The following is a 14,378-nucleotide window of genomic DNA, read 5'->3' as shown; positions in this document are numbered from 1 at the left end:
CTTCTAATGTTTTCCATTGCTTGTTGTATGAATATGTTGAGACAATGAATGTAAGAGAGGGTTATGTTTGTACGCAAGTTCCTTCATCAGTGCAAGAAGGAATAACTTTTCATAGTCTGCCTCTAACATATGGAATTAGTTGTAGCCTTCTACTAAAAAGGCTTTATAACCAGGAATACATTAAAGATTTCTATTCTAAAATAGACATACGCCCTCATTTCGACCTCAGCGGTCTTTTTCAAAGACTTCAGAGGAACCGTCGTGCTGAAGACCGCCAGTGCAGGTGTTTTTTTTTCCGCGCAGCGTATTATGATTGCTGGCAGCCCTCTGTCCTTTTTTGGATGGAGAGCCGCCAGCAGCCATACTGGCCATCGGCGGGGAAGTGGAGGCTGCTCCACCTCCACCACCCCGTCATCAGAACACCGCCCACCGAATCACGTTACATGATTCGGTGTGGCGGTGTTCTGGTGACGGGGAACTGGCGGCGGAGCCGCCCCCATGGATCCTGTCCCGTCCCGGAGGATCAACAGACAAGGTAAGTTGATCGTCTGTTAGGAGAGGGGGTGGGGGGGTGTTGTGTGTTGTATGCGTGCATGGGGGTGTGCGTGTGAGTATGTAGAGGGGGTGTGTGAGTGCATCTATGCATGCAGGGTGTGTGTTGTGTATGGGAAATGTGTGCGGATCAGTCTGTGTGCATGTCTGTTTGTATGTGTGCGGGTATGTGCTGTTGCAGTATATGTGTGCGTGTAGGGGTGTGTGTCTGTGCGTGTTGGGGGTAGGGGTGGGGAGGGGGGTCCTGCCACCTTTGGGGGTGGTAGGGGTGTGGGGGGTGTAGGGGGAACTCGGGGTTGGGTAGGGGGGTGGGGGAGACCCCTATCAGTGCCAGGGAAATAATTCCCTGGCACTGATAGTGCCTAGCGCCATGGATTCCGTGGCGGTTCCAAACCACTTGTAATCAATGTCGGTATGCAGGGTCATGATACCGCCAGCGGTCTGGTGACAGCAGCTTGGCTGGAGACCAAAGTCTCCAGCCCAGTGGTCGTCACCGCCCTGGCGGTCGGAGTGAAGAAGTGGTGGATTACCGTGGCGGTAACCGCCATAGTTATAATTCCATTTTTTTTTTCGTCGGCCTGTTGGTGGTATTACCGCCACTTCTCACCCGTCTGCCATGGTTGTAATGAGGCCCATTGTGTTTTCTTTTGCTCTGGTTAATCAGCATTTGAGTAATATTGCCAAAGAAAGAAATATTGACATTGCGGGAGGTTTCTTTGAGCCTTCATTAACCTTTGAGACTGCCTATGCTCTTCGGAACAATCTCGCATGCTTACTTCCATCAGTAGAAAAGTCCTTTTTAGATCAAAATAATGACAGGAGAAAATCTTTAAAGGAGAAGATAGTGCAAGGGTTAGTGAAGAGGACATTTCAAAATGACTATGCATTTGGTGAAACTAAAAGACAAGAGAAATTAACTTTAGATGTGAAAAATGTAGGAAAGCTGTGCATTTATGGAACTCAGTCCAGAACTGATACCAACTTTGTTGGAACAAGTGAATGCAGACATGTATTTTGATGTAAGAATACATGTGACTTTCTGCTAAATGTCCAGGACCTTGTTATTCCAGGAGTGTATTACATCTGTGGAAAGAATGCTTATTATAGTCCCCCAAGGGGATGTATGGGACATGCTATTTGGGAGTTGTATGTATTCCCAAAAATTTACCAAATTGACAACATAGATGACAAACATGATTTGAATGAATTACAAAGATCAAGACCAAAAAAGAGAAACCGATTCTGAAATAATTGGGGATATATTTGAAGCAATTACTCCTTCTATAGGAGTTGTTCTTAATGCTCTGAAAATTAGAACGCTGTCTACTATTTCAGATAACATGCTAACTTATTTTTCTGGAACTGTAATTTTAATGGATACAGAAATGGCTGCAGTCCGTTCAATGGTTCTTCATAACTGTCTTGTGTTAGACATCATTTTAGCAAAAGAAGGAGGAGTCTGCCGGATGCTGCCATCAAAACATTGTTGTGCCTTTACACCGGACAACAGTAAAGAAATTAGAAATTGTATTAAGAACCTGACAAATTCAAATTCAGACTTAAAAGATCTGAAAGAGCCAGGGTTATGGGAAAATGTTGCCAAAAGTGTGACAAGTGTGAGAAATTGGCTGTGCAATCTTAGTAAAGGGACTGTTAGCAAAATTCTGAGACCATTTTTAATCGTAATTACTTTTGTCATTTGTAGTATCGGATTTTACAAACTGAATAAGCTGATTAAGAGAAAACAAATAAAAAATGATCTGAGGAGGGAAGAATTGAGTCTTGAGAAACTGAGAAGCAAACAATTTTATGATTTAAGACAAACTGAAAATTGGAGAAATACAAGCAATAATAGATGTATTAAAGAGACTAAGTTTTAGGCTAACATACAGTTAATTAATACATTAATTAGTATAGTTTTGTGATGACATAAATAGTCATCAGAGGAGGGATTGTTAGAGTGTGAAATTAATAATAATATTGTATGACTAACTGAAACAAGATCCTTTTAGTTAGAAGGGTGGGATGGACTGGCCTCCATAAGATGGCTAATATAGGAGATTCTGTGGCGGTTAAATTTAAAGGATCCAACATTAGTAAGGTATCTTTTACACAATTTGTCCTGTCTGTCTATGAATCTGGATTGTATTCCTGTTTGTTCTTTGGGGTATTTTTATAAACCAACCAGTATGACATCTCATCCTCCTTGGAATTTTGATTGGGGGAAAGAGGTTTAGCAGGGCAGTGATTCTTATTTTGATATTCCCACAGTGAATCACTTTAAGCCACTTATGGGGGATAGCACAAATAGTTGACTACTATACCCAAGAAATGCTGTTTAATCTCACTCCCAAGTGACCACAGCTGTATGTCTTGGGTCTGATACCTCCTTGCCATCTTCCCCTATTAGGCTAGTTAAGGATTTGGCTCTTGTTTCTTGGAATATTGCTGGTGCCATACCAAAATATCAAATGTCGATTGGCTGTCTTTTGCTAGCAACTATTATATTGTATTTGTTAAGAGATTTTGATGAGGGAGGAATTGTACATTGATGGATTTTATGTCTTTTTCAATAGGATACTCCAGCACTAGCTGGTAGAGCAAAGGGTGAGAATACCATGTTTGATTTGGCTAAAACTACATTGACTTAAACAGACTAAGAGCCTGATTATGAGTTTGGCGGTCGGTGGGCTTTTATGGCAGCGGTGGCAGTCTAACTGCATTCGGCTTGGATGTTGGACCACTGTATTATGGTGCATGCTGATCCATAGAGGAGAGACCACCTTGGCTCCACCAACACCGGCAGGTAGCACAAGACCACCACTCCCACAACCTCCAAATCCCCAATCCCTTCGAATGACCTTCCTCGTTTTACCTTGGAAAGTTTCCTTTTTGAGCTTGCCCTTCCCCTTTTACCTCCACCCCCTCCCAAACGCAAGAGGCCCCCACCTACTTCCCAACCAATGCTTTCCACATTCAAGTCCTCCTCTGTCACATGTGCCCCCCTGCAAGCACCCATACCCCTTCCCCCTAAACAGAAGCAACTTGTTTCCTACCTGTCGGTGGTATCATCACTGAAGTTACCGTGGCCAGATGCTTTGCTACTTAGTCCCGCCCTGTCTCCTTCACTTGCCCTGGATGCTGCAGCAAATACAAAGAGAATTAGAGTCACTATATGTTCCTGATCACACTTGAACAACAGTTGTGATTAGCAAACATTACTATGATGTAAAGTAGGCCCCAGCAATAAACCCTATCAAAGTGTCTCCCACATTTTGCACACCATATGCATGCATGCCACATGAGCTGTCAACAGTTGCCCACGAGAACATCCAAATCTCAGACAACTCCAATTGCATGGGTGAAGTTGTGCAACACAGTAACCATTGAACAAGTAGGATATCTTATCACCTTCAATGGTTTGTCTCACGTGCATACCTTGGTTACCTGTTGTCATAATAGTAGGGCAATGTCAAGTTCATTCCACCAGATCCCACATAAGCTCATGCATACACCTGTATGTCACATATACAATCCCACAATAATAATAATTATAAGTTCAACCTCCTGTCATTTCTTGGCAGAAGTATGGTAGCCAGAAGAAGGTGACATGGAAATGCCCATGTCACACTGTAAACAAATCAACAATGCTCACTTCACCATGTGTAACTTTTCCTAATGGAGCCATGGAGGTTGCACTATTGTTGCTCAGATATACTCCATATCTAGCATGGAAATGTGCACTGTTGACCAATTGTGCAAAATGTCATGGAGATATCTCTCTAACATTCTACAAGACATTGAATTAGCTAGCCAATGGGAATTTACCTCTCTTGAATGACACTCCTGACAATGACATACTCTGATTTCATCAATAAAAGCCAATAGTCCTTCGAAAGTTGTGGAGGCCCAGGGATTATCAGGTACTTGTAGAAATCCCCCTACATGTTTCCCTATATGAAGCTATATCATTGTCTTCATTTTGGTCCTGCAAACCCAGGTTTCTGGGGATGAATGGTTGTACACAACCACATATGATTTCAACATAACTGCAAGTCACTCCATGATGCATGCCAACAGTCAGGTAACGGACCTTCCTCATTTCAATGGTATGGAAATGCACATTGTGGATAAATGTTTAGTCCTACCTGTCATGTCCTTCCTTGCCACTGCAGTTTTACATGCCAAATAGCATGCAATGATGGCTGAGGATATGTGTGAGCCAAAGATCCATGGTAACACACTCCCATCTGTGGCACCACATAAAAGGTAGCCCCATGACATAGGTACAATACCAAACACATGTTGGCATGCACACACATGCGAAGGACAACAGAAATCATCCCATGAAGACAGGTAGACAATGCATGAAACAGCAGTGAAAACAATTTGTGAAAAGTGATAGGAACACATGCTAACATGTAGGCACAAGGAATGTTGGCAAAAGTGATGCCATACAAATCATGTCAATGGGCATTTCCCACTTACCAAGGAAAAGTATTGTTCTGTAGCTACACCCAAAGAACAATGTATTCTGTCACATGTTTGATTGTCACTTTCACATGACAGACAGTAGTGAGGTACTATAAACGTGACACACAGAGGACAAGTGGCCTCTGGGGTGCAGATGCCAATTTACTCACTTGAGCAGGTACATAGCTGAGGACAGTGATCCATTACTTCCTTCTGTTTTGGATGTCACACTTAAGAGTAGTTGACTGTTGTATAGAAATTACACCCACAAAAACAGATAACATTACTTGATTTATCACTGTACACAGCCATGTGTTGGCCCTGTGGAGAAAATCATTTGTTGACTGTACTTGTTTGTGTCCTAGTTCGAAATCCAGCAGTAGTCACAGAGAACACATAGGTTACTGATTATTCTACAACATAAGCAGCAGTCAGGAAAACTACTGAAATAATGCATGTCATAATACATATAGATGCTCATAAAAGGAACATCAGGAAACACATGGCAAGTCACAAGTACATATCACCCTAGGTGCACAAACCATAAGACGACGCATGACCATTGTTTCAAAATCAACCAATCCCATGAATGTACTTAGTACAACAGCAGGACTGCATATGCAATTTGGCAATATTCTTAGGGGTGTTACAAACCTGAAACAATGCAGGCAAACTGGGTATGTCCATATGCCAATATCGAAGCTCCTGCGCTCCAGTTGTAGCACCGGCTGTGCAGCAGAGTGGGTTCTGGCAGGACCAAGGATCTCCATCAAGGGTCACCAGCCCGGTCTGCTTATGGATGCCTCACATGATACCAAACCACCGGGCCCTTGTCTGACCCTCACGGGGGTCCAGAGAGACCAATGGCCCAAGCACTACAGGAGTGTTCACGCTCCTAGCGCAGTGAGCGTGGGGGAGAGGGACTCACCCTTGCCTCCCTGTGTCCTGCTTCTCTGGTGCCCCCTCATAGTCTGGGGGCACCGTACATAACCTCTCTGCTGGTGAGCGCTCCTCCTGGAGTGTGTAGTGAGAACTCTAGAGCTCTGGATGACACAGCTGCTCCTGTAGCCGAAGGGAGCCCTCAGTCATCAGGTCTCCCACTTTGGCAGTGCTGGCACTCCGGATATCCTGCCCGATCGGCAGGCGAGCTGACTTTCTCCTCGGCTTGCGGTGGTGAATTCATCAAAGGTGGTGTCTGCCCATGCCTGGGGGTGCCTTCCTCAGTGCACCTCGCTCTGGGGGTACCATCAGGATCGCAATCGCTCCACTCTTCGTCTTCTGGTGCCCTGGGCGTACACAACACAGTGTGCTTCGGACGCACATTCCTCAACAAGCCGCCCGGGTCATGGCGTTGAATCCGCCAGGGGCAATACAGGAATGCGCTTCTCAAAGTGCGATGTCTATAAAAAGAAAGCACTCTCCAGGGGCTAGGAATAAATCAAGAATAGAGGTCCTCATGTGTTCCTGGACCGAAGCCTGTAGGAAAAAACACTCTTCCTGCTCAAAGTGAAGCGTTCCGAATGCGTTCTTCCTACCCTCCTTCAGGACAGGGGTTGCAAGAGGACCTAGCTGAATTGGAGTCTAGCTGCAAAACACCGGAGTCATATGTACAGAGAAATGCTCACTTTCTAGAAGGGGCATTTCTGTAATAATAATAATAAAAAAACACCTACACCAGTAAGCAGCATTTCTCACTACCATTACAACCATACCAAACATGCCTATGCTACCCTTATTAAATCAGACAATACCCCTTAGTCATAAGGCAGGGCATTTCCAATGCAATCCTATGAACAAGGCAACACTCACAGCAGTGAGAAACCAAATAGGCTGTTTGTCACAACCAGGACTGGCCACACAACCAGGCACATGTCCTGCCTTCTACATACATAGCACCCAACCCATAGAGCTAGCTAGCGTCCACCTTAAGGGTGTCTTACATGTAGTAAAAGGGAGGTCTGAGCCTGGCAAGTAAATTTAGATGCCAGGTCCTTGTGGCAGTATACTGTGCATGTAGGCCCTGCTCTAGCAGGCCTGAGACAGGTTTGAAAGGCTACTTCTGTGGGTGCACAAGCAGTGCTGCAGGTCCACTATAGACATTTAATTTACTGGCCCCGGGTATAGGGATACCACTGTACAAGGGACTTGCAGGTAAGTTAAAAGTGCCAATTAGGTTTAAGCCAATCATACCAACTTTAGAAGGGAGTGTACATGCACTTTAGCACTGATTAGCAAAGTGCTCAGAGTCCTAGAGCCAACAGCCAGATGTCAGAAAAAATAGGAGGAAGGAGGCAAAAGGTTTAGGGCCAGGTCCAACACCAGGGCTAATAGGCAAGTCATATCAGCATTCATCAACTTCCATGCATACACAAACAGCTACCCGTCTTGTGTTTCACACATGGACCATCCACAATCTATAGGGGGAGATGGCCGAACCTAACACATCCACTTGGTAATGTGACAGACAGGAATATGCCATGGACTTACTTCCTTATGGCTGCTGTGCTCCCCTCAAAAGCCCATCAATCTCTGGGTAGGCCACCTCGAGAATGCAGGCCATTAGGGTGGGTCAGGCTCCGACACGTGTTTCGCCGACGTTGGGAAGACAACCTCAGCTGGACCTCAGTGATCTTGAGGGCTCAGCATCTCTGGTTCTCTCACCTCTTCCGACAGTGGGCACTCCACCAGCTATGGACCCCAGAGGTCCGCACCTTCTGGGCGATAGCTCTCCAAATACCCTTCTTCTGATGGGTGTTGACCTGTATGGATGCAAGAGAAAAATCAAAATGTTTCACACTCATGTTTTTGCACAAATGGTTGCGTCACACACATCAAAAAGACCAGGCACAAAATGTGTCACTTATCAATACACCACAACTGTAAAGTACACATGCTGATAAGTGCAGGGACATGACTACACACTTTTGGAGTTATCTGCAAACTGACCCACTAGCCTCCTCATGGCCTACAGTGACTAAGAAAGCCTACTAATACCAGTTAGCCCAGGCTCAAGCAACATTTACTTTGATGACAGCCACAATGAAACACTACACATCATTGTGCCTGACTGGACCAACACATTTACACTCTACAACATTGACTCAATGCATACAGTTCCTACAGGCAAATAACATAGTACAAACCTTACCTTAAGGCTTGAGTGCTAATGAAAGGGCTGTCATTGTGGGCATGGAAGGTCTCTACACGGTGCCTGCCTTATCATGTGGCCTACCAAATGTTGACTCATATCACGTTAGGGTGGGTTTTAGTGGTATGTACCTGTAACACATAACACACCTCTGAACATATGTGACAAACGTACAGAGATTGTACAGAGGTGTGTTTAGGTGAATTTCTTCTATGTAACCAAGTTACTGAGTCACATGTCAAGACCTCCCTGGAATCCACACACTATCTGTATTGTGGGTTTGTCAATTGTGCATCACTCCTCGACTGGGCAAATGTAACTAATGTGAAGGTGACAACAGAGCTGTGGGAGTAAGGGACCTGTCATGATTCAAAGACACACATTGACAATGATGTGAAATGCACATATGAACTAGTTCAGGGATTTACCTCAGTACCCATTCCTTAACTAGTCAATGGACTGAGGCATTCTGGGTAAGGTTTGCCACTAGTTCCTCATATTGGCCACATGACACGATCTGAAGGTCTACAGGGAGTGGACACAGTGCCAAAGTGACTCTCCCACAGTCTGGAGTGTGTTCCATACTGGGAGATACATTTGATAGGTCCTGGTCTCTGCATGCATTACCAGATGACACTCACATTTCCATCACTTCCATGCAGGAAAGTACATCATCCGGCCATCATCAATGTGGCGTGTGGCTTGTGTGGCAACCCAAAGGGCACAATGAATCATGATATGACTCCCAAAAAATAGAATGGCAAGGTCAGATGTGGAGTGAAAGATCTGGGGCACAATACACATTGCTTACAAGACCCTCAAATACAAAAACAAGATGCATACACAACTCATGCTGTCATGCACATACATGTTGTGTGTCATTTTCTACCATCATATCCGAAGAAATGTCATTGTATGACAGTAAAGTCTCCTTGAAAGATATATGCATCTTACACAAGGAGGAACAAGGCCTCAAAACACATCACACAACACAATGTGAATTTCCAAAACATGTAGTACTTTACAATAATACCTGCACCATGAATATCCCATTGATGCCACACAAACTGTGACAAGAGGCACACATAAAGTCTAACTGCCACACAGTGACACCTTGTAACCTGTGAGGAGGGAGGGGACAGTGTATACCAGAATCAATTGCACCTATAAGACTCTTATCTGCTCCCCTGGTGAGCCATAGAGATAATCAAACAAGGGAAGGACCTGTCCACAAACTTCTGTAGCTTCTCTGGAGAGAATGCAGGGGCCCTTTCACCTGCTGGCCATGGCATGATTGCAACCACCACCACTGATGGTGTTTTTGGCGGTTGGGAAAAACTGTCACATTTCGAGGGCGAATTAAGGAGTGAATAGTTGGGTGTCTCCCGAATCCATGTTGTGGACACATGTGTTAACAGCCATGGGGGTCACATTTGACCATTGTGAACTTGACAGCTGTGATGTATGCTGGTTGTGATGGTATTTTCAGTCTGAAATTCTTTGTCACATGATTTTTTATGTATGCATCTTGTATGTTGGTGTGGCCATATTGACTAATACTCCAACTCATGTATTTTCACACATAGGTACCCTGGGAGAGGGAAGATGCAACAACATCCTGTCTATAGTCTATAGACATCCCTCCAAACCACATGATCCTGTAATACTGTCTGAATAGGCAAACAATAGTGGATTTCCGGATTCAGTAGGAGCCAAATCTGATGCCAAACAACAGCTGAATTTGCCAAGGACTGACTTCCACCACTACATACTTTCCTTTCTTTTTAGGAACTAGGATGTGCACCCTATTGCTTAATAGCAATTATACAACTACTCCAGAATAACTTTAACATGCTTTTAAAAATTGCAAACAAGACGGCTGTGAAATTAATGTTCATCTTCTTTTTGCAAGTTCCATTGGAATGTACCAATGGATTGTGAACACAAATCATTAAAAATATATGACCCCTTAAGATGGAGTGGTGACTGATTTCCAAAGGGAGTGGTGTCCTCTTGAGACATTGTCTCCTATATGAATTGAGTTGTGTGTCCTCCAGAAGACCACTGCCTATTTTATTTAAATGTGTTCTTATACTGGAAATATTTCTTTTTAAAGTAACACCTGTGTCTTTAATAGACATGTGCTGTGTACTAAATATGCATTTTCTTTCTGGTCAGCCAAGAATTTTGCCATTTTTCAGGAACCCATTTTTCTTGGTTTTCGGATCCTGTACACTTTTCCAATGCTAAATAGCCAGTGCATCCCCTCTAAAACAAGTGCTGTGTGTATTTGGCCCATTCAAACTGACTGTAAGTCCCCTGTACATTATCTGTAGTGTGTATATACACCAGACACAGATATAGCTCTGGCTATGCGGCGGCTTAAAAGCTCTTCAGTCAATCATAGCAAGGCAAAGTGTCTTTGCCATGACTAGTGTGCCCTTTTTATATATTCATAAGTCACACTTAGAGGGTGCTTTGTAGGCCCACACAACCAAAGCAGGGTGCCAATGTATAAAACTAAGGTGCACTGCATATTTGGCTTAGTGGGCCTTCATATTAATATAAAAAAGTGAAATCTATTTCAGTGGGTGGGCCTTGCCACACTTTTACCTGGAAGGACTAAGTGAGATTAAAATATGTTTTGCTCCTTTGCTTGGAAAAGGGCCAGAAAAAATGTTTGAAAATGGTTTCCTGCTTAGTGTTGAAAATGTGGCTTTATGTTGAAACCAGATGTTTGATTACATAAGTAGAAGGGTAACTCTCTAAAAGTGTGTTTAGAATGCCAGAACATGGTTAAACCTCATTTAGCCACTCACTCCACCTTCAGTGTTGGAATTTGTAGGCACGACTGGTAAAGCTGACAGCCCTGGATCAGAAAAGATTGGTAAGCTTAGCAATTGCAGTAGGAGTTAACTACTGACTGCTTTGCAGGAATTAGCTGTCTGGGAGTAGGGAGGAGAAGTTGGCAGGACTGAGGCAACATTAGCACTACCGATTTTGGTTTTGAGATGGAGTGCACCTATTTATTCCCAGTATCCTCTCAGACAGCAAGGTTCCATCCACAGCAGAAAGAAAACCCAATTTTGAATCTGTGAAGTAGAGAAGAGAACAAGAAGCTGAAAATAGGCCTGCCTGATGGTAGCTGGATTCTGTCATGCTAAAGTTGGGGATGCTGGATCATTCCACAGTAAAGCTAAGAGTAAATTCTGGAAGCGATGAGAGAAATGTGTGAAAATAGGATTGGTTGGTAGATTTTCTCCAGTAACTGGCTAGTGCACAAGATGAATCTGCATCTAAACCATGAGCTTTTCATAAGAACATTGCTGGGCCTGGAAAGATTTCATATGAAGAAGAACATTCTGGTAGAAGAAGAATCCTGACTTTTAACTGCTGATACCAGCAGCAAGGAGAGGACTCACAAAAGGGCTCAGGGATTCATGAATCCTACTGGAACCCAGGGCCTGGAAATGCTCTCCGAGAGAGAATTGAAAGGTCTCTGGTTTACCTTCTACAATGACACAAAAGCAGAAGGCCTCCTGACTCCAAGAGTGCCTAGCTGATTAAATAGTGTTAGACCATGCATAGAAACTGGCTGTAAGGACGCCTGCTCCACAAAAGTTTGAACTGAGGAGCTAGGGACTGCTGGACTGACCAAAAAAGGTTTTTTCTGCAGGTTAAGACTTGGGGCCTGATTTAGATCTGGGCAGATAGAATACTCTGTCACAAACATGACGGATATCCTGTCCGCCGTATTACGATCCATACAGGATATAATGGGACTGTAATGCAGCAGACGGGATATCTGTCATATTTCTGAAGAAGTATTCCCCTCCATCCAGATCTAAATCCATCCCTTAGCCTAAAGCTAAAGGTTTTAATGGGACATCCTGCTTAGTTGATTACTCCTCTGCTTCATCTCAGTGCCTAGGTCCTAGTCACATGGATGTCAATTCACCAAAAAACTGGGGGTAACGGAACCTGCATCACATGCCATTTGAACTTTGCATTCACTCACACATGCATGCTTACATATTCACATACACTCACATATACAAACACTCACACATGCACACATCATACATTTAAAAGCATTTTTACTATCCTCCGCTGCTAGTGAGGGTTAATTTCCAGCAAACTGTTCTCCATATGTATTACACTAATAGTGAATCAAGTGTTATTACAGTATTCACTATTAATGTAATATAAATTGACAAAAAAACAAGGAGATTGCAGCCCCAACCAATGTCCATAGGGATGATCTGCTCATATTTCTGGCACTGATCTTGCCACCCCTGAGAGAGCAGGGGTCACAAATGCAATGCCGGGGGTTACCATGGGCAAGCCAGGGTTTACAGCTTTAACCCCTGGAGACCCCAAAATGACGTCAATGCCTGGTTCACAGTGAACTGTTGCTTTTCCCTTTTCCATACTGCTGAAATTATCTAATTCCTTTTTGCCTTCAATCTTACCTCTTGTTTCCATTTATTTATTTTGATGACATTGGTGTCTTTCTGCTCATTACATGTATCTCTATTTTCATAAATTATAATAATTTGGGAATTTTATTGAATTATGCTCTTTACTAGGTATTTCTTGAACATAGCATGCACGTCTCAGGAAATTGACTGCTTGTGTGCCATATCCAATGGGGAAGAGCAGAGATTCTTTAATAGCCATGTTTGCTGTGTCCAGTGTTGGTTATTTGAGTTGTTATGTGCGCCTCCACACCAAATTGTTAACCATATTTTTGACAGGCTGTCTAATTATTATACACTAGTTACGTTGTTATATAACCCTGTGCAAAGCCAGTGGTCACAAAACATTGCAATTTGTAATGTAACCTATTAGGACATGGTGAGCATCATTAATAACATATCTGTTGGCAAACCAGTCTGTGTATGATTTGCACATTCCCAGTTGGTAACATGGAATTGTACACCAAACCCATACTGTTGTGGCACTCCTATCTTGCTACTGAACTCAAAGAGTAATCAAGCAGTTATTAAGATTTACCTCACACCTCAGAATTAAGGAAGTCATAGTACATGAGTTAGTCACAGCAGAATCTTGGATAATTGAGCCCGAAGTGTGCATAATCATATCTTGTTCAGTATTATGGGCAGAGCGCGCTCCTCTTAGCCAAGCATAAAGCAGAACTAGTGAAAATGCACCCCAATGCTGATGGAGTGTCGGAAACGTTCTGAGTCAGCTGGCCAGGAGCTACTTGGATACATTCACTTTGAGAGAGCAGCGTTATGTTTTCTCCTCCACCAACGGTGCCCATGAACTACAACTATCTGTAGATATAATACAAAAGGGTTACATGACCAAAGAGGGCATTCTATCAGGGTGCACAGAGAAGGGGCCAAATTATGAGTTTGGCGGTCCAAGGGGCGCCAAACCTGCAGTGGCAGTTGGACCTCCGCACTACTGGCAGTCCAACTGCCAGATTACAACCCTGGCGACTGCCTGCCAGGATCATGGATCCCAGTTGGGTGGTGACGGTCGGGGCCTTGGTCAGCCATGTCGGCATTGAATTCAGTGTCACAATGCTGATCATGAGTCCTTCTTATGCCAGCCTTTTGTGGCTGGGTCCCTGCCATGAAAAGGCTGGTGGAAAGCCAGTGTTGGGGGCCAGAGAGGAGCCCCTGCACGGCCCATGCCCATGACCCCTCGGCCCTCCAAATGTAGACAGTGCACATTCAGAGAGTGCTGTTCTGCCCCGGCATTGAATCCAGCTCCCTCAATGCAATGGCACTGTTTTCATCAGTCTGACCAGCAGAAATGTAATATTACGATGTTTCTACAGGTCAACCTGGTGGAAACATTTTATTTTGACTGGGAGGAAGTCGCTGGTATGATGGCAGCCTCCTCCCGTGGCTTTGGCAGTCAGATCATTCTGACCACCAAAGTCGTAATGAGGCCCTAGGACATTGGTCCCACTTAATAGGAAAATCATAGGGTTCAGGGCTAATCACATTTCATGTGCATTTGTGCTTCTAGCGGGGCACTTTACTTGATTTTATGATGTGTAGGTAAGCATGTCTTCACAAAATGTTGAATCCAGCATGATGGTAATGTTAGCTACTCCTTAAAATATATAATGAAAGTAATTCTACATGGTGGTACCTACGGTTCCAAATATAGTGATTCGCACATTAAGAAGAACTTTTGTGTACTCCCTTTTCTCTGAAAACGTTAC

The 14,378-nt window shown here is 43.8% G+C and overlaps 1 long non-coding RNA gene across 1 annotated transcript in view; it reads left to right on the top strand.

The window, feature by feature from the left end:
- LOC138247239 (uncharacterized) overlaps positions 1–10,146 on the top strand; it is a 120,169-nt gene extending 110,023 nt beyond the window's left edge. Inside the window, exon 2 of the long non-coding RNA XR_011194380.1 lies at positions 9,760–10,146. This is a non-coding gene — a long non-coding RNA (uncharacterized lncRNA). The remainder of the gene's footprint in view (positions 1–9,759) is intronic.
- Positions 10,147–14,378: the final 4,232 nt, after the last annotated feature.

This window comes from Pleurodeles waltl, chromosome 7 (genome assembly GCF_031143425.1).
Source record: "Pleurodeles waltl isolate 20211129_DDA chromosome 7, aPleWal1.hap1.20221129, whole genome shotgun sequence".
Classification (NCBI taxonomy): domain Eukaryota; kingdom Metazoa; phylum Chordata; class Amphibia; order Caudata; family Salamandridae; genus Pleurodeles; species Pleurodeles waltl.
Note: the sequence above shows the minus strand (reverse complement) of the source record. Positions and strands in the feature narration are given on the sequence as shown.